Source organism: Lycium barbarum, chromosome 6, assembly GCF_019175385.1.
Source record: "Lycium barbarum isolate Lr01 chromosome 6, ASM1917538v2, whole genome shotgun sequence".
Lineage (NCBI taxonomy): Eukaryota > Viridiplantae > Streptophyta > Magnoliopsida > Solanales > Solanaceae > Lycium > Lycium barbarum.
This window is the reverse complement of record NC_083342.1, coordinates 16,630,866-16,639,017: the sequence shown is the minus strand read 5'-3', so window position 1 is coordinate 16,639,017 and position 8,152 is coordinate 16,630,866. Positions and strand designations below refer to the sequence as shown.

General features: G+C 33.8%; 1 long non-coding RNA gene across 1 annotated transcript; it reads right to left on the bottom strand.

Moving 5' to 3' along the window:
- Positions 1-270: 270 nt before the first annotated feature.
- LOC132599607 (uncharacterized) lies at positions 271-7,011 on the bottom strand. Its single transcript, XR_009566892.1, has 3 exons — positions 6,433-7,011; positions 2,466-2,536; positions 271-580 (listed from the first exon to the last, which is right to left on the bottom strand). It is a non-coding gene; the product is annotated as an uncharacterized LOC132599607 (long non-coding RNA).
- Positions 7,012-8,152: the final 1,141 nt, after the last annotated feature.

Sequence of the window (8,152 nt, the reverse complement as noted above, 5' to 3'; positions counted from 1 at the left end):
TAAGGTAGAGTTTTGGGCAAAACTCTGTCTTAAGAGGAAAAATTCTGCCTTAAGGAAAAGTTTTGAAGGCAAAATTCTGCCTTACGAATCCAAACATCTGTCTTGCGAAATTCCTTCTTTTTTTTTTATTAAACTAGGGTTCGAACCCAGGACCTCGAGGTATTAGGCGAAGGACGAATATTAAAGACCACCAACTTGAGGGGCAAAAATTAAAGCCCACCCCAAGAGAAGGGCAATCCGCTCAAAAAAATGAAATTATGTCGTGCAAAGTTTATTTATCTTATCTCATTTTGATTAAAAAAATCATTTATTTACATGCATCAACAGGTGCCAAATGTTTTACAACGTTTTAGCTTTTTAAATCCGCAAAATCATAGGCAACAAAGTTAGTAAAAGACGAGAAACATCGATTTTCATGTAGAACCCTAATACGTAGATCTTGATCATCCATCCATGGCCTTGACGGTCGTTGGTCAGCCATCTGTAATAGTTGATCAGCAATTGATTTCTACTCAGCAACACACTAGAGAGCCTTTAGAACCAGTTTCTAACAAAATCTAAAATGCTTCACTCTTTAAACCTGAAACAATGAACATGCAAGATCAATCACCCTCAATTGAGCCAACACCCATAAAACAGATTATGATGCTACAAGGCAAACAATATGTGAAGTGGAATGAGAATGAAGTGGCAAGAATGGAGGCTTTCGAAGAATTAAAACTTGCATTTGTGGGAAAATTTTCTAATGGGTGGCCATATATTGAACAATTGCGCACAATAATTCCAAAACAATGTGGAATAAAGGGGGAAGTAGAGTGGGTTTCCTTAGAAAGAGAAATGTGCTCATCCGATTGAGTTTGAATGAAGATTTTATCAATCTAACCTCTAAACCTGATTACTTTTTGACTGATAGAGAAATTCATATCAGATGAGGCCACTCATATATGATTCTAAGTTTAAGGTTGATGAGGAAACCTCTAGAACAATGGCATGGATTTCTTTTTCTAATTCATTGCCAACTTACTTTGTGAAGGAAGCTTTATTACTCATGCTTCAGCAGTGGGCAAACCTATCCATTTAGATCTGGCTACAATCAATAAAACTAGACCTAGTTATGCTAGGGTTAAATTTTTAGTTGATTTGTGATCGGATCTGCCAACTGAAGTTAGAATGGACATTGAGGATGAGCAAACTATGAGTAGCAGATCAGTAGATGTGAAGATTCATTATGACTACCTACTAAAATATTTCAAGGATTATTACAAGGGCATAATGTAGATGAATGTAGGATAATTCATCCAGAGTTCACTTATATAGAAGATGACAAGGAAGGTCAGTTAGAGGAGAAGAATACCAGTTGTATGGACCTCTCTCAAGTGCTGTGACAACAAGAACAAGTGCAAGATAAGGAGAAAACAAGTACCAATAAAGCAGCTTCAGGTGGAGACAAAGAGAAGGACAAAGGGAAGGTGATAAAAAAAACAAAGGACAATCAAATCCTTTAAAATCATCTACCAGGATGATTTCAAGTGGGAAATGGGTTGGAAATCAAGGTGTTTGGAATCCCAAGAAAGATAACAGGGTGGCTATTACTAGGCAGACAAGTGATACTTTGAAAGGATAGAAAGACAGGAATCAAAAGATTGAAGAGGCTAACAAGGCAGGGGTCACTAATACTAATGTTGTACAAACCAAAAAACAATTTGAGGCCCTTACAGAGGAGGAAGAGCATGAGGATATCAATGTGGTCATTGAAGTACATTCAGAGACATTGCAAGGGGAGGAAAGGGTAGCAAGGAGGATTAGACTAATTAGCCTGATAAGCCTAATAAGGTACAGCAGAATGGTTCTAATAAAGAGGAAAAAATCAATAATACAAATGTCCAATCAAAGAATAAAGGGGATGACAGTCCAACAATAGAGGAAACTGGTGATAAGTCACTGCATAAAGAAAATCAGACAGTGGGTATAAAGAAAAACAACGATAATACGAATGGTGTCAGTGTTTAGCCATTCCATCAGAGAGCAATAAGGGGGAGGACACTAATAATAACAAGTCTAATATCAATATAAGTGATCAACAAAGTTCCAAAGAATAGAGGGAATATCCTAAGAAAGTGACTAGTAAGGAGTAGATGGAAGTCCAAATTACAGCAGAGGGGACTGTTGCTGATCACCTCAATGTGACAATGTAAGAAACATCTCAAGGGAAGCGGTAGGACAGAATTGAGGAAGTTGAAGGAACTGAGGAATGAGAGTCTCAAGATTCTCTACTAGTAGACTCTTTTGATACTACTAGGATTCACTATGGGGGAAATGAGGGGGATTCTACTTTATCTGATGGTAATATAATCCAAGGAGTAACAGACATTCAAGAAAAGGAAATAAAAGATGAAAAAAGAAAGCCACCTGATAAACACCCTCATGATCAGACTGATGGAAAGATGAAGATTAATGAGACTGACCTGATGGTAGCTTGCAGAGGTGCTTCAAAAGTTTGTCCTCAGTTTGAGGATTCCTCCAGCACAAAGCAAAACTCAAGTGACAAATTATTTGCAGAGAAAAGCAAAGTAAAGTCAGCAAGCAAAAAAGAAAACTTCTCCAATTACAAAGTTACAAGATATAGTGTTACACAAAGTGACAAATGAAGAAATAGAGAAGGCAGAAGAAGATAGTTCAGCAAATCTGGATGACAAGAAGAATGCAAATAATAATAAGATTGTGCAAAAGGGTCCCAGAGTTGCAGATATATCTCCAAAGAAGTTTTCAAAAGGTGAAAAAAGGGTAAGAATCAACAAATTGGTCAATCCAAGAGGTTTTCAACAAGGAAATGTGAAGATATTAAGCATAAGTGATGATGAAGGCTTTAATATGGAACATCAAATTAGTAAATGCTCAGAAATCTTTTCAAAGGCTACTCATGTTACAAAGAAAACACAAATGTTTTATAGTTGCTTTAATGGAGCCATTTCAAAATTGTAGACATATTCAGAAGTACCGATCAACAGTTAACCCTGAAATTACATCATCAGGACATGGCACAAACTTTATTGCTACTTTTGTATATGCTAAGTGTGTTGCAAGTGAAAGTCTAGAGTTGTAGGATAATTTATATCATTTAGGAAGTTCTATAGAGTTTTCCTAGATAGTAGGAGGTGATTTTAATGTAATAGTATCTGCGGAAGAAAAGTTGGGTGGACTGCCAGTTTCTTTAAATGAGAGTGAAGATCTTGCTTTTTGTATAAACTCATGTGAATTATTTGATATGGGTTTTAAAGGGAGTCTATTTATTTTGTGGAATGGTAGATAAGCTTCACATTGCATTTTTAAGAGACTTGATAAAGTGGTAATGAATCAGCATTTCCAAAATTTGTTTGCAAACATAGAGGTGGAACATCTATCTAGAACAGGGTAAGATCACACTCCTTTATTATTAACTTGTGGAGATGGGAGTGTTCCTTTCAGCAAACTATTTAGGTTTCTTAACTTTTTGATTCTAAATACTTGAACTTTTAGTTGAAATTAAAGAAGCTTAAGGGGGTGTTATCACAATGGAGTAGAGATACTTTTTGGGACATTTTCCAACAACTTGCATTAAGTGAAGAAGTTGTGAAGATAAAAGAAACATTATTTGAAGAGGATCCTAGTGTTGTGAATAGAATTGTCCTGTAGAAGGCTCAAGCAGAAATGAAGCAATATCTTCATATTGAGGAACAATATTGGAAACATAAGGCAGGTTTCTCCTGGTATGCTGGAGGTGATAGAAATACTTCTTTCTTTCATAATTGTATGAATGAAAAGAGAATGAACTTAATGATCAAAGGTATTAATGATAGAAGGGGTCAGTGGCTGCACTCTATGGAACAAATATCTGAAGAAGCTATCAACTTCTTTAACAAACAGTTCTCTCAGGATAATGATGTAACAGATTTTGATATGGTTAAGTATGTGCCTTCCATGGTTTCTCATGAGCAGAATATGGAATTATATTTCTATCCTTCACTTGAGGAAGTTAAAAAGGTTGTTTTTGACCTTAGTGGGGATAGTGCTAGTGGGCAAGATGGGTTTACAGGTTTGTCTTATCAACATGTTGGGAGATTATTGGGAATGATGTGTATAAGGTGGTTCATTCTTTTTTTGATGGAAAAGAGCTTCCTAAAGCTATCACTCACACTAATCGTGTGCATATCCCTGAGAAGCATCCTCTGTAATCCTTCTCTGATTTGAGACCTATCAACATTTCTAGTTTATCAATAAGATTATCTCAAGGTTGGTTCATGGTAGAACGGATAAATTGATACCATCATTGATTTTCTCTAATCAATCTGGTTTTGTTAAAGGTAGAATCATCTTTGAGAACATTTTTCTTACTCAGGAGATTGTGGCTGCAATAAAAATTAAGGGTAAACCTACTAATGTGATCATTAAATTGGATATGGTCAAGGCCTATGACAGAGTTTCATGGAAATATTTTTTACATGTATTAAGAAGGATGGGATTTGCAGAACACTTTATTAATCTCATTTGGCGATTGATCTTTAACAATTGGTATTCTATTTTGTTGAAAGCCACTGGTTTCTTTAAATCCTCTAGAGGGGTCAAGCAGGAGGATCCTTTGTCCCCAACTTTATTTCTACTTGCAGCTGAGGTGTTGACTAGAGCGTTAAACTCATTATTTGATGATCAGAATTACATTGGATATGGATTGCCAAAATGGTCCAATCCATTAAACCATTTGGCATATGTTGATGATACTATTATCTTTGCATCATCACATCCTGATTCTCTAGGAGAGTTATAAAAGTTTTGAAAGATTATGAGCAGATTTCTGGTCAACTTATAAACAAAGATAAGAGTTCCTTCTATTTGTATTCCAAGGTGGGAAATGAGATCATTCAAACAGGTGAGGACAAACAGTTGGGGACATCACTGGTTTCTCCAGGGGGAATTTTCCTTAAACTTAGCTTGGATGCCCTATTTTTAATGCCAGGAAAAGAAAAGAATTCTATCCTAGACTGATTAAGAAAGTTAAAGGAAGACTGCATTATTGGAAAGGTAAATTGTTGTCTTGTGGAGGTAAATCAATTCTTATTAAAAGTGTCCTACAAACTATGTGAGTGCACTTGTTATCTGTTCTAGTACCTCCTAAATGTGTGTTGAATGAGCTTTCATAAGATATATGCCAGATTGTTTTGGAGTAACACAGATGAGGGTAGAAGCAGACATTGGATAGGATGGAAAGATTTATGTCTTCCAACTAATGAAGGTGTTTGGGATTTAAGCCTCTATTTGATGTATCCAATGCTTTATTTGCAAAACTTTGGAGGAGATTCAGGACTACAAAATCACTGTGGGATAATTATATGTGGAATAAGTATTGTAAGAAGGAGTCTCCTAATCTAGTTCAGTGGAAAGAAGGGTCTCAGGTGTGGAAAAAGATGCTTGTAGCTAGAGACGACATAGAGCATGAGATATGGTGGGAAATAAAAGTAGGAACAACAAATGTTTGGCATGAAACTGGACAAAGTTGGGTGCCTTATATTACGTGGTTCCAGATGATTTTCATATCAATAAGAATCTCAATGATGTTGCAGAATTAATAGAAAATAGGAAGTGGAATGATAATCTTCTACAACAATCATTTCCTAATGAGATTATGGAGCATGTTAGGGAGGATATTCATGTTGAGCAACTACAAGGAACATGGGATAGACCATGGTGGATGCCTACTACTAAGGGAAAATTCACCGTAAATAGTGCATGGAACATCATGAGAAATAAAGGAGAGCAAAATGAGGATTTTGATCATTTGTGGATTAAAGCAATACCTTTCAAGGTTTCCTTTTTGATATGGAGATTGTGGAAACACATAATTCCTACAGATGATAATTTTAGAAGAATTTGGATTCCTATTGTCTTTAGATGTTATTGCTGTGAGTCTCATCATTCAGAAGCTATGCAACATCTATTTCTTGGTAGCAGTATAGGTGTGCAACTCTGTAAGTTTAAATTGAAGACCAAGAGTGGTTTACTTGAGGTATCTTTGTTCCATAGGATATATGCAGCTATGAAGAGGTATTTTGTATGATTTATTCTATTTGATTCTGGAGGCATTCTCCTATTGATTTTGTTAGCTAAGTCCCTGGTGAGAGCCAGAGGGGCATATAATTAGCATCAATCAAAGAATCAAGTACTACTTCCACAGAATATTCAAGATCTAGCTGCATAAATACTATGGAAGACGGATTTTCATCACCTTCGATGAGAATTTAGCTCGTTTACAACTAAATACTCTAATAAAGTCCGACTTTGAGATTTTGAAGCTTTTGTAGAGGAATTCATAGTAATGAAGTTTAATAAGATCATTCGCATGCTCTTCAAGTTGAAAGATTTAGAAGTTCGAGCTAGAAATTCAAACAAGAGGATGGTTACCTTGGCTAGTGGACTATCTCGTCACCGATCGGAGCTTGACTGGCCGGATTCATTTTGGAGAAGCACTGACTTTTGAGGTTTCTTGTCCACACTTTTTGTGCTTCTAGATCTTTTCCTTTTGTTTTATTTTGGATTATGTTTTTATTTGGATATTGTGTATAAGCTTTATTGTTAATAAAATACCCATCCAAGTGGTGGATGCTTATTTTTTTCCAAAAAAAAAAAAAAAAAAAACCGAAAAATCAATCTATGATCTATATAAGTAGGAAACTAAAGCTCTCTTTAATTAGAAAATAACCAGACCCAAAACATAAAGATCAATGATAAATGAATAATTTATTTGGAAAATTCATATGCCAAGAGGCTGAAGTTAACTTTCTATTCTTTATAAAAATAAAATAAAAAGTAAGCCCCGCATAATAGTTTTAAAAATGGCAAGTTAAAAAGCAATCCCCACAGAATGGTCTTAAAAATGGTAAATTTAATGTGAAAGTAAAAAATTGGATGGGATGGCACACTAAGGTTTCATCATTACGTGTTCTTTCTAAAACTTTTGTCAGATATGACTATAATAGCAACCGAAGATAAGTTGGAACTTTTATATATGTGTGCGCGTGTGACAACACTCTCACTTAAATGAAGGGCAAAATACATATATGTACATAATAAGAGGGTATATTTACATAACATGACGATATTTTTCAGTTAATAAAATATATCAATAGACTTGTTACAAAATCTATACGAATTAGGTAAATTAAAAAGAACCAAATAAAACACATTAAATAAGGTAAGGAAATTATTTTACTTATTTTATCCACATTTCTCTCTCCATTCAAAATTTAGAGATATATTTCCCTGATTTTCTCCAACTTTTTCTTCCTTATTTCATTCACTTTTCTCTCACCATTCAAAATTAAGAGATATTGTTACCTAATTTTCTCCAACTTTTACTCAAAAAGTTCATTATAATCGGTAATTTTTATGTAAAAAGTTCAAACACTAAAAAACATATATGTATAATTTTCGTATGCAATATGAATAACTGTATAGATTCTTATAATTTTTATATATGAAATATGTATAAAAATTGTATGTGTATTTTGATTATTATAAAGTACATATAAATTATATAAAATCTAATTAAAATATGTATAAATTTTGAGAAAAGTATGCATAATAAACTTGTAATTGATATAAACCAGATTCCATACAAAGTTCATACACAGAAAATAAATATATATTAATTGTTGTATGCAATATGTATAAATTCGTTGTAATTTCTACGTATGAAATATGTATAAAAGTTGTATGTATATTGTGATTATGGTAAAGTACATATAAATTGTATAAAACCTGATCAAAGTATGTATAGATTATGAGAAAGTATATATGTTTTCAACATTTTTTAAAACTACAGTTTATATAATTTATATAGATTTTCAAAACACACAATGATCATATATAGACGATGCAAATCAATTTTTATATACAATTAATACACAAGTTAGTAATAAAAAATACTTTGTAATATTAGTTTGAAAATTTATACTAGGAGAGAAGATGAATTTTAGGTATGAAAATGGTGTCTATCATAGGGGGGGGGGGGGGGGGGGGGGGAGAGAAATATTTTTAAAAAGAAGAAGAAGTTGAATGGTAACTATCCTAGAATAAAGTCCACATTTAAAATCAGATTTTCTTCCTTAAAAAAAGTCTAAAA